Raw genomic sequence first — 17,412 nt, 5'->3', positions numbered from 1 at the left:
AACAAAAAAGAAATGCAATTACTTTAGGCCCATGATGGCAAACCTATGGCATGCGTGTCAGAGGTGGCACACAGAGCCCTCTCTGTGGGCATGCGCATTGTCGCTCCAGCTCAGCCAGTTGGTCGTCAGGTTTCCGACACTCTGGCATGCGCACACACATGTGCATGCACTTGCCTTCCGGTTTGGGCACTCTGTGCCAAAAAGGTTCACCATCACTGCTTTAGGCATTACTCAGACCTGCTATTGAGTCTCAGTGACTGGGGAGTACAGGAATGAATGTATACTGAAATAGTGCTCTAGTCTTCTTTATCTCATTTACTACTAGTTTGCAAAATCTGTGGAGTGAGGCCCTATACTGGTTTCCCAGTGCTATCTTACCTAAACTAGCACTACGGCTAGTTTCCACCCTCAAACCCTTCAAGTGGGAATCTTGTAACTATTTGGGGCTGATATGGAATTCTGAATACATTTTATAAGCATCTCATTAAATGACATGGGGCACATTCTTTTGCAAAATCTTTTCTCAGAATATGAGGGTGAGGAGGGATCCTATCTGGGGATCAGAGAGAATAAAACTAAAGGCTTGAAGGAAAAATATGCAAGTTTAACAACGAAACAGAGGGCATAATTTTTGTGAGAGATTTCTAGATAGACAAAGCAACAATGAGAATGAATACAATGTTCACTGCAAGAACAAACTTTTTAGGATACTGAGCACATTTAAGAGTTTATTGAAAGTACAAAATATCTGCTATTGGAGAAAGGCTCTTTTATTCATAAAGTGTTATAGTGTGTCAATCAAATCACCTAACAGGCATTTGCTAGAAGACAAAGTCTTTGTAACCTCAGTTAGTCCACTGTTGAGTGCTTCCTACCAACAGTTCCCCCATGTATTCATTGTGTTGTAGCGATCCAGTGCTTTTATTTATTTTTTATTCTGTCTTGTCATTACAAATTTAAAGAATTCCTTCTTTAAATTTGTTCTTTAGGAGTTGTCATTACAACTCCTAAAGAATTGTCAAGTCAGCCAGGGCAGAAGATGTGAAAAAGGTACTTAGGATTTCAGTCGTGTCTACAAGAACCATATTGCTGCTACCTTTGATTTTTCAGCTTATGCTATATGTCACAATGGTTTTGGCTAGAAGGGGAATTATGAGTCAGAACAGTTGGGTTTGCCATCCTGTATTGGAAAGAGTAACACACCCCCTTTTTTTGACACGTTGCTCTGAAGTGATAATATGTGAAATAGAATCCGTTTCTTTGAAGGCCTCATTGTGAAAAGGATTTTTTTTTGTCAATCAGTGGGAGGTGATGAGTGTAAGAGATTCAGTGTAATATAATTCTTAAGTAGGTGTTCTTGGAAACATAATGGGAAATTATTCAATTTTATGTCTAAATGCTGTCCTTTCTGAATATCAGGCTTTGTGAGAAAGTTGGTGTGTGTGTGTGTTTGTATGTGTACACCCACATAGATACATAATTCACATGCATGTGTGTATGTATGGGAATAAATAGGACTAGTAGGGTCAGGATTGCTTGTTTTAAAGTAATTAATGAAAACCACCGAATTTACTGGAGGAAACAAATGTCATATTCTGATTACTCTGTTTGCATTTGGTTCAGGTTTGCTTAAGCCCTTCAGCTCGATATCACCCAGCAGGCTTTCATGACTAAAGTGGGACTTATTCATACTTTCCTGGCTTCTAGCCTAAAGACCTCCAGTGAATACAAATTGCTCACCATTTTATAGGGTAACATATTCCATTGTTTGATAACTATAAGGAAACGCTTATTATTTATGGTTTGTTGCACAGTCTGATGCTTGGACTGGATTTGACATTTTTATCCACTTAGCAAGTCCTTCCCAAGGATAGGCAGGTGATGTTTGATGGTGTTAAAGATTATTATTATGTACTAGCTGACTCCAGAATAGGTGCTTATAACACAGACAGACAGACACACACACACACACACACACTTGAAAACAACTAAACAAGATGGTAAATCTGCCCAGCAACTCCAAAACGTATATAGCAGACCAGTAAGGAGTTCCAACTTCCCAAGGCCAGAATTTGAGAAAAGAATTTTAAGGTCATGTGAAATTCATTAAGGTGGAAGCCACCTATATTTCAGGGTAAATCCCATTCCAAAAGATAGCTGCCACAAAACAGAAGTACGCTTTAGGCGTCCCAACAGATGGCTTCAGTTGTATGGTTACACTTGCCATTGTTCCCCTCCCTATTCTCCCTGATAGTTTCTTATCACCTTGCTGTTGTGATTGCCCTCCTCTGGAATGTGAAATTAAATAGTATGTTTATTTCAACGAACTACTTCTGTTCTTTGGCCCATAAATGAATTTGTAAGCATCTTAAATCTTGTAAATAAAATGCTGGAAGCCAAACCCAAAACATTGCTGGAATTCAACAAATTGCGAGATGAATGCAGTTGTGCACCATGGTCTTTCTCTTCCCTCTTTTCTCCTGTATGCCTCTTCTCCTATCTTCATTATGAACTGACTTCCTATTTCCCAAGCCTATTCTGCTTCCTGTTTTTCCCACTCACTTTGATTATCTGTTTATCTGAGTCACAGTTAAGAGATAAGACCTATTGTGAGATAACTAGATGATGGTTTCTGTGCTAGCTTTCCAAAAAAACCCAGGCATGCAAGAGAGGTCAGGACTATTGAAATCATAGGGGAGGAACTTGGGCTAAATTGGAGGATATCAGGGAATTCCCACCTTTTCAAAACCTCCATCTTCCATTGTCATATTCACTATTTGTAATTTTATAAAACAACATTTATACTCAGTGTTTTCTTACTAAATTTAGATATTTTGCTCATTGCCCAATATTGAAAATCCAATGTTGTATTTAGAGTGACAGTTAAGTACACTACATTTGTCTTTTAATTATAGACTGTTGGTTTTAATTTAAAGAAATAATATCACAATGGATATATAATTAATCTCAGTGCTGTATAATATACAAAAATTCAACATTTACACATTTTCTCCATCATGAAAAATGGCACTTGGGATAACATTGTCTTCTGAATTGGTGCCTGTTATGAAATGATTTTGATGCAGGAGTTTTGTTATTAAAATAATCCTAGCAGCCTAATTCAAACAGCTTGAGGCTGTGACAGAAGGTTCTTCCTCTTCCTCTTCATTTCATGCTATTGTAACAATATATTTCACTAGGAGATAGAAATAGTAACTGAAGAAATTTGAACTTCTCCATTGTTGTTTATATATGATGTTAGATAATTTTCATTTATGCAATTGTGTTGACTCATTCAGGTCAAATTATGTTTTGATTTCCAAACTAGGATAACATGTGATCTTGAGGCTTTGCCAGCAAGAAGTAAAATTAAATATTATATTGTCATGGCATTGCCTCTGACTAATAGCAAGCAATCAGGAATGAAATACATATAATTGAAATACTTGGGTAGAATTCAGAAATGTCACTAATCTGTTTGGACAGTTTAGAACTTCAAGAGTATAAGCTGGCCTCTTCATAGTATGGCTACAGTGGGGGCATAACCACCTAGGTTAAAAAGTCAAGAGGGTCAGAAAATTTGGAAGGAAGATGTCCAAGAACGTAATGATGGGCACTATGTTGAGGATCCTATGTCTACATGTATTCATTGTAATATCAATTCCTCACTTTTCTGTAAGAGAAACATCCAAAACAGGTATAGGCGATATTTAACCTATGATCACAATTGAGCTTGGAATATTGATTATAACTAGTTGTAGTTGTAAGTTGAGTCACTATATGAATGGACTCAATTTTATGATTTTCTGGGTATCTCAAGTTTCTGTCTTGGGCCAGTGCTTTTCAGCATCTTCATAAGTGATTTAAATGAGGGGACTGAAGGACCACTCATCAAGTTTGACACCAAGCTGGGGGAAATTGCTCAGACTTTGGAAGATAGACTCAAGATGCAGAAGGACTGACTTGAGCATTGGGCCCTATCTAATGAGATGCAGTTTAATGGTAAGAAAAGTAAGGTGCTGTACTTAGGCAGGAAAAACCAAATGCACAGGTACAAAATAGGCAGTACCTGGCTCAACAGTCATGCCCGAGAGAGGATCTAGGTGTACTCGTGGACCACTGCTTAAGTATGAGTGTGCAATGTGCTGCAGCTGCCAAAAAAGCCAGTGCAGTTCTAGGCTGCATCAACAGAAGTATAGCATTAAGATCACGGGAGGTGATAGTACTGCTCTATGCTGCACCAGCAATGCATACTTGGAATATTGCATTCAGTTCTGGCCACCATAATACAAAAAAGAGTGCAGAGAAGAGCAACAAAGGTGATAAGGGATCTGGAGGTTAAATGTCTATGGAGACTCCCTTTGGGACGATCTGGGGGTTAAATTGTATGATAAACAGCTAAAGAAATAACAAAATAATAGAATTGGAAAGGACCTTGGATGTTTTCTAGTCAACCCCCCTGCTGAAGCAGGAGACATTCCCCATTCTGTACAAATAGCTGTCCAATCTCTTCTTAAAAATCTCCAGAGATGGAGCATCCACAACTTCTGGAGACAAACCGTTCCACTGATTAATTGTTCTGTCAGGAAATTTCACCTTGATACAGTTCCATTCATTATTGAACTAGATATGTATAGCCTAACAAGGAAAAGCCTTAAGGGTGACATGATGGCTGTCTTCCAATATTTTAAGGGCTGTCACAGAAAGACAGAATTTATTCTCTATAGCACTTGAGGGCAGGACAAGAAGCAATGGATAGAAGCTTGTCAGAGGGAGATTCAACCTGGAACTAAGGAAGAATTTCTCATAGTGAGAACAATTAATCAACGGAGAATGTCTAGGGTGGCCTATGGAATCCTGCCTATGATTCTATGGTTAGCTGGTGTTTTAAAGCACATTGAACCTTGTTATGATTCAGTGATTTATTATACAAACTAATATTCACCTTTTTAAAACTTTGGGACATTGATTTCTTTGAAATGTTGAAATAATCTCAGGAGTGGAAGGCTCAAACATTATTTGTAAATTTCAGAAATTTGCATAGGTTTCCATCCAGTGCATTTTGGGATGGGTCACTTTACATTCAAAATGCATTAAAAAAAACTCCAAATACATTTAAAACCATTGAAATGGGATCCTTTGACATTTTATCTGCTGCCTTTTAGTCAAAAAAGTCACTATCATTAAATATCTATGTCAATAAATACATGCAGTTGGATACAAAATATTTTTCATATTTTTTTTATTGTATATGCAATCAAGGATGAAAACACCACTAAATGTCAGCTAATTCAAGATAAAGCAAACACTTCTCTGATGTTAATATAATGTCTTCAATCAGATATTTGTAATACTGATTATTTAGTGAATATTAGCAAACGTGTGATTATTAAGAAATATTACTAGAACAGAATTTTGAGTAAAATTGTTGATAGCAAATTCTTTTGTCTTGTGGTACACTGAAAAATCTAACTTATATGCACAAATCAGTTATGATGCCATATCAAATGAGCTTGAAAGCAAATGACTAGCTTCCTCTAGACCTATGTGTATTTGTAGATGTAGGTCATTAAGATCAGAATTATCAAATGTAGTCACTTAAGTTGATTTCCTGCAATGTTACCACCAATGTGCAAACTGGTTATATTTTTACCCCTTTTGCCTACAGTCTCTGTAAGTTTGTGCATACAGATATGAAACATTTGCTGCAAAGAGGAATGGAAAATTCGAACTCGAACTCCTAAGACTTGTTTAGTTCACCAACTATACACCCACTATTTTGCCAGGAAAAAAGTGCCTTGTGCTGTGTTAGTATCCACAACATTTGAACATGATTTAACTGTTTCTATGGACCAAAATATAGCTTTCCTCCTTTTGGACTACCTTTTTTTGACCTTTAGTGACAGTCTACTCTTGGCTTAGGCATGAAAGCTGTCTGGATGACATTGGGTCAGTCATTGTCTCTCAGCCCAACTCACCTCACAGGGTTATTGTTCTGGGAAAAATAGTAGGTGGAAGAGGTATTAAGTATATCTGCCAACATAATTATAAAATAATAAAGGCGGGATTAAAAAATCTAAAATACATAATAAAATATTTATTCTGGATAGCTCCTAGGATAAGTTATGACTGGTGACTTTTGCAATTTAGGGCTTTCCACTCATTACTGTTCATAAATTTGACATGGTTGTGGAGCAAGAGAGCACGGGAAACTCAGCCACTGGTGACTGGCTAGTGAGGTGGCGAATATTTGTCAAGGAAAACAAAACAAGGGCATAAATATACAGTAGTGTAACCAGGGGTGACTGCATACATGAATCTTTCCCCCCTTTTTATATATGGATTGCATATTAAAAGAGATCACCTGCCATCTTGATTATTTTTCGATGCCCCCTTCTTGTAGGTATCCCTGAGAACCTGTAGGAATGCTGGATCTAGCCAGGTCTTCGATCTTAAAGCATTTCAAAACAGCTGGCATGCATGTCCAGAGGGGAAACATAATTTGCTTAGAAATGTTATGGAAGATCTGTACTGAAGAATTGTTCTAGTCCTAAGAAAGAGCATAAGCCAGTGCAGTTGCCATTTGTCCTAAGAGTGATTTGTATATGCACAATCTGGACACCTGGCTAGACCAATGTGTGTGAGAGAACCCCTTACTACTGCCACAGATAATCTGGAAACAATGCACTGGAAGCAGTGGTGGGTTTCAAAATTTTTTACTACTGGTTCTGTGGGTGTGTCTTGGTGGGCATGGCATGGCTTGGTGGATGTGCCTTGGTGGGTGTGGCAGGGGAAGGATAGTGTAAAATCTCCATTCCCTCGCCACTCGGGGGCCAGCCAGGGGTGGTATTTGCCACTTCTCTAAACTACTCAAAATTTCCGCTACCGGTTCTCCAGAACAGGTCAGAACCTGCTGAAATCCACCTTTGACTGGAAGTAGATCCCTCAGAGACCCTGATAACTTCCCTGGCAGTCATTACTAGCCAATCCTTTACTCTCCTGCTGTGCCCATGGTCCCATCTGAGCACTTTACTTATGCTCTTGGAAAGAGAAATATTTGATATGGATTTATATTTATGTAACAAGAGCCAGTTTGATCTAGTGTTAAAGCTTGAAACCAAGAGACTATGAGTTGTAGTCTTGTCTTAGAGATGAAAGATAGCTGGGTGACTTTGGGCCAGTTGAAACAGTGATTCTGAGCTTGGAGGAGAGTAAGAAAGCAACAATTCAGAGATGCACAGTCACAAACCAAAGCATCCTTTCTCATCATGATTTCTGATAAGATAATCTATATCAAGGTTGTCAATTCGCAAGGTTGTCAATTCACAAAGTTGAATCTTGACTGGAAGTTTTTGTGTGTGTGTGTATGTGGGTGTCTAAAAATTAGACTTTCAGTAGGGTTTTGAAGCTTGGAACAAAGATAATATTTTGTGGTTAACAGGTTGCACATGTCCTATTTATCTCTAACATATTTAGATAAATCTAGTTAATACATTCTGAGTTATATGCCTTTTTATTATCCCACACTCCAGTTTCAATACAAATTATTTCCCATTAAAACTATGTTTCATGAACTGAACAAACTTTCATTTCATTTTATTTACTTTATATGCTATGTGTAAGTCCTTACATAGTTGTTGGATTGTAAGTATCATAAAGTTTGCTGCCTTGATATGGTAGAAATGCTCAGTAACTTCAAAGACAATAAATTTGCAGATTGAGTAAAAGGTAAGGGTAATGCCAACTTTCATGCTTAATAAAGTTGGTGATGAAGAACTCAAGGTTTGTTGTATCTCAAGCACAAGGATGGAGAAGTTAAATATGGTGAAGTTAAGAAGAAGTAAATTCTAAAGAGAAAGGGGGTGACAAAATAATAAAGGATAAGGTTATTTTCATGACAGTAGACAGAACCATTAAAGCAATGTTATTTCCAGTAATGTAACTGTATTAATAATATACAGCAGGGGTATCAAACACGTTGTTGCCATGTGACATATCACGACTTTTTTCCCTTCGCTAAACCGGGGGTGGCCATGGTCAGTGTGTGATGCATTTGGCCCGCAGTTTGACACCCCTGATATACAGCATTGAAAACTGAATAAGAAAGAAAAAGGGAGAGGAAAAAAGACACTTTTAAATTAGAGATTTGAATATGGTTAGTGAGAATACTATGGACTGCAAGACAGATCAGTCAAGCTGTCTTGGATCAAATAAAAAACTATTTCCTTGAGATGATCCTCATCAAGAATACTTTGAGCGTGCCATCCAAAAAGATAATGTGCTTTTAAAAATGGTTCAGCTTGGCAGGATGGAGCAAACGACAAGGGACCAGATGGATTACTGGAATGTTCTTGAAAGTACTAAAGGATTTATCCACACACTCATCAGAAATTAAGCTACCTAGCCTAACAACTCACACAATTTGCAATCAGAATAGTAATGTTAATTAGTAATTATAGGAGCTATAATCCAATGAATCTGGAGGGCTCCAAATTAGGGACAACAATGCAAAGCATCAGCAGTCAACAGGACTGGAAAGAAGCTGATGTGGTTTCAATCTATGAAAAGAGGAAAAAATATGGATCCAGGAAATTATAGGCCAATCATCTTGGCATCAATACTTGGGAATATCCTGGAAATATAATCAAGCTGATGATTTGTGAACATATAGAAACAAACAAGGTAATTACCAGAAGTCAGCAGGGGTTTGTTAAAAACAGGTCATGCCAGGAAAACGTTATTGCCTTTTTTGATAAAGTAATTAAATTAGTGGATTAGTGAAATGCTGTGGACATAGTATACTTGTAGTAGAGCAATATACTCTACTTTTGACAAAGCAGAGTATAAATTACTTCTTGGTAAAATAGAACAATGTGGGATAGACAGTACCATCACCAGATGGATTTGCAATTAGCTGACCAACCACACTCAATGGGTAGTCCAAGAAGAGATTGGATAGCCATTTGCCCAGAATGGTTGAGCAGGGGTTGGACTGTTGTTCTGTATTTGGTATATGGAAGGAAGCATGTAGTGAGGTACCTCAAGATTCAGTCATGGCCCAGTACTATTCAACATCTTCATAAATGATCTAGATGAGGAGATAGAGTGGATACTCATCAAATTTGCAAATGACACTAGGGTGCTCAATTCTCCAGAAGGTAGGCTCAAGACCAGAAGGATCCTGATAGATTGAACATTGGGCCTTATTCAACAAAATGCAGTGTCAAACTTCAAAACATGTCCTGCTGTCGCAGCCATCTTTTCGTTTTTCAGTTTGCCACAGACTATGTGGGGAAGGGGAGACATTTGGAAGGCCAGCCCATCCTGTGGGAACCAAAGTAATCTCAACAGAAGTTTGGCAAGGCCCTGAAGGAGTTGCCATAGTGACACCAGAACACCTAATTGGACAATGTGACCTGGTCGAAAGAGAGGAGGAAAAAATTCATTCTTTATTTAGGTGAAAACCACAAGAACTAGTTAGAATTAGTTTTGCTTCACATGTGCCAAAATGATGTACTCAATAAAGTTATGCTTAAAGAGATCTGATCGTCTCGATTTGCTGGCTTGGTTGGATTCGTCAGTTGGAACCTTGACATGCAGTTCAGTTGTGAGGAAAATAAGGTCCTGCACAGGAATAACCAAATGCATAGTTATAGAATAGATGGTACATGAGGGAAGGACAAGAAGTAATGGGTGGAAGCTTGTTAAACTGAGATCCAACCTAGAAGTGAGGAAAAATTTTCTGATAGGAAGAGCAATTAGTTAATGGAATAGTTTGTCTCCTGGAGGTTTTCCAAAATAGACTGGACAACAATTTGATTGGGATGATATAAGGCTCCTGCCTTGAGCAGGGTATTGGACTAGACCAGGGGTCTGCAACCTTAAACACTCAAAGAACCATTTGGACCTGTTTCCCACAGAAAACAAAACACCAGGAGCCACTAAACCTGGATGGGCATGTCCAACTCGATGTCACTCAGTCCCACTGAGTCACATGATCCCCCAGCCAGCCACGCCTATCCAGGTTTTGTGACTCTATGTTTTTTCTATGGGAAACAGGTATCTCTCTCTCTCCCCCATCTCTCTCCCTCTCTCCCTCTCCCATCTCTCTCTTCCTCTCTGTCTATCTCTCTCCCTCCCTCTCATCTCTTTCTCTTTCTTTCTTTCTCTCTCCCTCTTCCTCTCTTCCATCTCTCCCTCTGTCTCCCATCTCTTTCTCTTTCTCCCTTCCTCCCACTCTCATCTCTCTCTTTCTCTCCTTCTCCCATCTCTCTCTCTTTCTCCCTCTCTTTCTCTCTCCTTCCCTCTCCCCATCTCTCTCTTTTTCCCTCTCCCTCCCTCTCCTCTCTTTCTCTCTCCCTCCGTCTCCCCATATCTCTATTTCTCCCTCTCCCTCTTTCTTCCTGTCTTTCTTTCTCCCTGTCTCCCCACCTCTGTATCTCTCTCTTGGGCAGACAATCACTTAAGGAGTGTCTTAACAGGATGCAAAAGGACTCGGCTTCTCTTCTGCACTAAGGCTCCACTCATTTCCTTGCCGTGTCATTTCCCCCCCACTCCCGGCAGCTGTTTGGCCGAAGGGCACAAGTTCCAGCCTGAAGTGGCAGGAAGTGAAGGCACAGGGCCACTTCACTCCTGCACTAAGGCTTCAGCCATTGTCCTGCCATGTCATTCCTCCCCCCTCCACACAGCTCTTCGGCCAAGCATGGAGGGTGAGCTTCCAGCCTGAAGTGGCAGAAAGTGAAGGTACCGGGCCACTTCACTCCTGTACTAAGGTTCCGGCCATAACCTTGCCGTGTCGTTTCCCCCCACTTCAGCTCTTCGGCTGAGCATGGAAGGCGCAAGCTCCAGCCCAAAGCAGCAAAAAGTGAAGGTACAGGGCTGCTTTGCTCCTGCACTAAGGGTCCGGTGACCCTCCTCCTCATCCTTCTCCTCTTGTGACCCCCTGGCCGGCTGTGGTGGGGCTAGGATGGTGCACAGTTAACCAGTGGAACAGCTTGCCTTCCAAAGTTACAGGTGCTTCATAATTAGAGGTTTTTAAGAAGAGACTGGACAGCCACTGAAATGGTATAGGGCCGTGTTGGCGAACCTATGGCACATGTCCTGGAAATGGCACGCAGAGCCATTTTTTCCGGGTACACGAGCCATCACCAAGCTCACCTGAAACTGCTCATCCGCTTTCCCCAGCTGGTGTTCAGGCCTCTGGTGCTCATGCGCGCAATTCAGGGGACTCAGCTGGTCTTCGGAGCTCTCCTGTGCATGCGTGCGTGTTTGCAGCATGCGTGCAAGATGACTGGTGCGCAGTGCACGCATGTGCAGACAGTGTTTGCACGCATACATTGCGCATGCACAAAAGCTGTGTGCATGCACAGATGGTGTGGTTGCACGCACAGCACATGGGGAGGAGCCGCGTGTTATTCCGGATGGTATGAGATTGCACGCAGCATGCAAAGCGTGCTCTTGTTTGGCACTCGGTAAGTAAAAGGTTCGCCATCACTGGTATAGGGTCTCCTGCTTGAGCAGGGAGTTGGACTAGAAGACCTCCAAGGTCCCTTCCAACTCAATTCGGATTGATCTTCCAGTTTGAAAATTAAGAGGCAGATATCCTATTTCTAGGATATCAAAGAAATTGAAGAACTGCTTTATCAAAACTGCAAGCTCAGCTAAAATTGGAATCAGACCTTCCCTTTTTCTTAAAAAAGAGGAATAGGACTTCTTGAAAATGCTTATTATAAATGTAAATACATTGCTGCTTTTCATCCAGATCCCATTGTACTCCCTTCCATAAATGTATCTTCCTGAATCTTATAGGAAACTTTGGTCAATGAAGTGGGCAGTAAAGTATTTAATTACAATTCCATAGATGTTGAAAGCATGTGAGATCAAAGCCTGGGTGGAATAGCTGGGTAATTTGCCTGCAATCCACCTCAAGGAAGTGCTTTGTCTGGTTCAAGTGAGTAGCTTCACTTTGCAGAAATGTAGAAGGTAATCTTATTTTGATCAGCCATTTCATTTTATTAACAGGAGTCCAGAACATTCTGTTACTGTATTAGCAAAGTCAAGTGTTGTGACTGCTCCACTCTGACAAATAGAAGTGGAATGTTACCTTGCTCCATAGTTTTGCTTCAAAAGGTCACTCAATCAAAGTTCCAACAAATGAAGTGCCCCTCAAACAACCTCCAAATCAATCAGCCCACTGACCCACACAGCTCCTTTTCATTTAACATACTTGTTAAGAAATCTTGGGGGTGTATGGAAGCACTATTGTTTTTCTTTCATGTCTTACCATGCAGTTGTAATGCCACTGTAATGCAGAGATTTGACAGCCAATTTCTAATAATATTTGCAATATGCAAATAAATGCAAACAAATGAAACATGATGGTTAGAAATGTGGTTGAATGAAGCATAAAGTCTTCCTACATCTCAACAATTTCCCAAACCACTGCATACAGTAAGAATGCACAATTTGGAGAAGTGAAAAAAGCTGTACAACTGCAAGAAGGCACAACTAGGAGTGTTTCTAATTTTCTATAATTTAACTAAAATCAATTATAATTAGGGATTCTGTTTGGTGTAGTGGTTAAGGTATCAGGCTGGAAGTTGAGAGACTGTGAGCTCTAGTCCCATTTTAGGCACAAAGCCAGCTGGGTAACTTTGGGCCAGTTAACCTCTCTCAGCCCTTGAAAGGATACAATGGAAAACCACTTCTGAAATCTTGCCAAGAAAACTGCAGGGACTTGTTCGGCAGTCACCAGAGAGTCAACACTGATTCAAAGGAGCCATAATAAATTAGTTAATTGATTTTTAAAAGTGCCTATTCCTTATGTAATTTTTCAACTGTCAACTGTCTTTTACATTAACTGCCACATTAACATTTCAGTGAAGTAAGTAGTTTAGGAAGAGCTGCTAACACTTTTGGGGAGCCACAATTGTCTTGAAGCCTTGAAGGTGCCTCTAACATAGAGGCAACTTCTGAAATTACTCCATAGCAATGGGACTGTAAAAGTATTGGCAAAAACTTGCAATAGCCTAGAAATAGGTTACACAATCATATAGATGTGGATGAGTTTTTTTTCTGCATTCTAGATTATCTGAACTAGCTTCTGCTTACTTAGTAGGAAACCAGCTGTCCTCCTCTCTTCACAGTGAGCAGTCCATTCTCTTTAAACCCACAGAGTTGAAAGTATGGTTAATTTGAGTAAACCTGAGACTTACAATGTCATAGTAAGTTTCTATTAATACAGACTAAAACTGCACTAAGCTTGGAAGTCTGTCTTGAGCCTCTCTAATAGATAATATTCCATCCCCTTTGCCCAGGGATAGTGTAGTTTGGTACGAAGAGGATTGTTTTTTTTTAAAAAAAATGGCTTTGAATTGCTTCATACAAGTTTGGCTTCATTAAAGTCTAACAAATCTGCAGCCTTTCCTAGCCACTCCCATTATTCAGAAATAATGTAGCATTCTCAATTGCATGCTCCAATTGGAGAAATTTTGCCACAAATCCTGTCCTGTTTAAATAATGGGATGCATATTTAATTTAGGCTACAATTACTCTAAGACCAGACTATATATTTTGATTTTTTTTCTGTCTGTCTGTCTCTCTCCCTTTTCCTCTCTCCCTTCTCTCTCCATCTATCATCTATCTATCATTATCTATCATCTAACTATTCACATCTATAATCTATCTCAGGGGTCCCCAACTCCTGAATTGCAGACTAGCACCAGTCCATGGTCTGTTGGGAACCGGGCCATACAAGCAGCAGGCAAGCATGAAATGCTTCATTTGTGCATGCGTGGGATCTAGGTTGCGTGTGTGAAACCATCCTCTTGCAGCCCCCACTTCTCCCATGTCTGCTGCCATCACCGGTCTGTGGAGAAAGGTTAGGGACAGCTAATCTATTTATGTACGTTTATTGATTTTATTATATTATTTTAATGATGGTTTTATTACCACCTATTTTTTAAACTGAAGATTGTTTGCATTATTTTCTTCTTCTTTTTTCTTTTGGAATCCTTAGAAGGGAAAAGGAGTACATTACTATTAATAATAACAAACATATTTTGCAGTAGCCAATTCAGCAGGATGCCATCTTATAGCTAATGTGCATGTCTACTCTTAAAACCGAATAAGGAGATCCATGAATAATTTGGTTTTATCTAAGATTTTTGAATACTTTTATAACACCAAATTTCTCACAAATAAATAAGGATGGTATTGAAATAAATTATTATGCTCTGGAAAAAAATAGGTCCTGTGAAATGTTTATAAATTCTTACACAGTGTTCTTTTTCTCAAATGACGCTTATTATTTATTACTGTCTCTCAAATTATTGTTATTACTTACTACTGTCTTTATTCCTTCTGGGGAAATTTAGAAATTTGTGTCTATTTAGCATAACAGAGAGAAGACTACATATATTTTCAGAGAAAAATGTGTCTGCTTCAGCTATGGCCTTTGGGCCTGGATTTTATCCCATAAATAACACAAACTTTGACAAATTATATGAAATGATTCATATTGGGCATCTCCATGGTTCACAATCACAAACCTTTTAGTCTCCTAAGTTATGCAATTTTGGATTTTGATTATGATTGTCACGGTCATAGTTACATCCTCCCTTCTGAAGCTCGCATTATATTGTGGTCTTTGACTGTCTTTCTTTTATGAATTGTAGGATGTACAGTATAATCAATTTTCCTGTTAAATTTAATCATGCCATCTCTCTCAAGACTAGGACATTGTAAAGCTTCCCAGTGTCAATGAGTAGGTTTTTTTCAAACACAAAGGAGGTTGACTAAGGAAAGAATAACCCAACTTTCAAAAAATGAACACAATGTTTCTATGTACTGTCTACTTCCCAATAGTGAAATGTTCTAGGGAAGTTTGTTTTCTTTTGAGATGAATCATAAATCACTAGAAATATGGTAAATGAAGATTAGTCTTTTTCAGAGATGCACTTTTCTATATTTGATTAACTCAACATTCTGGTCCTACGATGATGTCTTTTCTTCTCCTTTTTCCTCCTGTTTCCTAAGATGGCTGCTGCTGAGACACTCGCGTAAAACAACAGAGTTTTTGATTTTTTAAAAATTTCTGTGGGGGTAATGACATTATTTGAAATGGGGAAAAGGGATGATTGGATCAGTTTAAGAACAACTGATGTAGTCCCATACTTTGCTTAATGCAGAAATCCAATCTAAAGTATACCAGACAAATATAATTTCTATGGGGTCACATCTAATAAAGGAAATAATTTCTCTAATAATTGGTTTTATTATCAAATTGCCCTTACTATCAGAACATTTTAAAAATTGAACCTTTCCTGTATGTTAAATCGCTCAAATCAATAATTTTTTTAAACATTGATTTTTTAAAAAATCTTTCTTGATTTCTCTATTTTATCCTGGAAATATAGTGTAGCTGATGAATACCACAGTAGGCAAAGAAATAAGAGAAGTGCAATTTTATTTTTTAAAATGACAAAAATAGTCAAAGATTCATCTACTCAAGATACATATATTGTATCTTCTTTGTTAAAATATACAAAGTGTGCATTGTTTATATACCATGTCAGAGATCACAGGTTGTTTAGCAAGAAAAATTTATAACAATTTTCATTCTTCTCAATTGCACCATAGAAGATCAAGGATACTATCAGTAAGAGCCAGGAACTGAGGCAATTTCTCTCTATTCATCACTTCAGAATATTTTGAAGATAAGCAAAAATGTGCACATTTCCTTTTAGCCATGGGTAATAGAGAATCATTTTAGGGGAAAAAAGACATGGTTAAGTGATATGTTTAAATGCCTAATTTAAGACCAAGGTATTATTGGGATCAATATTTGATTTTTTTTCTCAAAAAAGAGCTAGAAAGCTTTTGATTACCAAATTACAGTAATCAAAGTCCTTGAGAAACACAAAATATATGATGAGCTGATGTTCTGATATTGGAGGAATAACCTTTTCTATAACCATCCATTCATTAAAGTCTGCTAACCTGCATGTGTAATTTTAGCCTGAGCTAGCTGGAGATTCTGAATTTTAACATAATGAATTTTATGTTTGTGCATGGCTTATAAGAATGTTATCTTTCCTCCAATAAAAAAAAAGCAGTTCACAATTCTTACAAAATGAAAGTAATATACTCTCTGATCTGTTCAACTCAAAAGAAAGAGCCTGACAGAATCTAAAGCTAAATCTTATGCCTGAGAAAATAATTTTGAATTTAAAATTCATTTAATAAGGATAGGTATAGAAGAGTTTGTAAAGCAGATTTCAGTGCATAGCAGTGAAACAATGCCCTCTCAAAAATCAAAGAAGCAGCAAAACTGTGTTTTCATATGAGGTAAGAGTTGACAGAGGTTTTTTTGGTCTATTGTAAGATTTTCTCCTCAGTTTCACATTCCTTAGTATTATCCAGAGAACTGTACTTTAAATTAACAAACATTTCTATTAGCGAAAAAGTAATACCACAGTTTGTATCCAAACTAGTTTTTGTACAGGTAGTTCTTGGTTAATGACAGCAATTTGGACTAGAATTTCCATTGTTAAGCAATGTGGTTGTAAAGCACATTACATGGCCATGCCCCTTAGCGACAGCATTTCCAGTTAAGCAAATCTTGCAATGTTAAGCACAATGTCATGTGGTTACCATGTACGACCTTCTGCCAGCTTCCCCATTGATTTACTTCTTGGAAGCCAGCAAAGAAGGTCAGGAATGAGGATCACATAACCATAGGACTCTGTGACATAATTGCAAGCTGGTCATTGAGCACCCAGTTTGCAATCATAGGGGCCATGGAGATGCTGTGACACCTGGAACTTCAGCAGTCATAAGTGCCACTTGTTTAGCACCATCATAAAAGTGAATGGTCACTGAATGAGTGGTCATTAAGCAAGGATCACCTGTATTGAAACAAGTATGTCAAAACTCTGGAGCACAACTGAGACGGTGATAATTGCAAATAGGAGGAGTAAATAATCCTTTTCTTCATTCTATTAACACAAATCTTCCATCAGGGAAAGACATTGTTGTATACAATCCTACAAACATGCCAGCATATCCATTTTTTTTTTAAAAAGTGATCTGACAAACACCTCATGTTTAAAGCTATACATTTTTTTCTAAGATGCAGATCACAGAACTGAGATTTAAATGAAAATGTTTAGTTAAAGTATAAGAAAATAATAGAAGTTCTTATTTCTATTTTTAAAGAGCAATTTAGCTTTAAACATCCTAGCTGTAAGAAAAGGCAACTAATGTTCTATTGTAAACTTATCAGTCAATAAATTATTTAATACATCCTTGTCTAAAACATGTAAAAACACTGATAAAACTGAGGTATATGAATTAATAAATACATTTTAAGTTAAACATTTAACACTACCATGTATTTTCACTGATTTTTTC

The sequence above is a fragment of the Pantherophis guttatus genome, chromosome 3 (assembly GCF_059756535.1).
Source record: "Pantherophis guttatus breed Tessera chromosome 3, ASM5975653v1, whole genome shotgun sequence".
NCBI classification, from domain to species: Eukaryota; Metazoa; Chordata; class Lepidosauria; order Squamata; family Colubridae; genus Pantherophis; species Pantherophis guttatus.
This window is presented reverse-complemented; position numbering follows the sequence as displayed.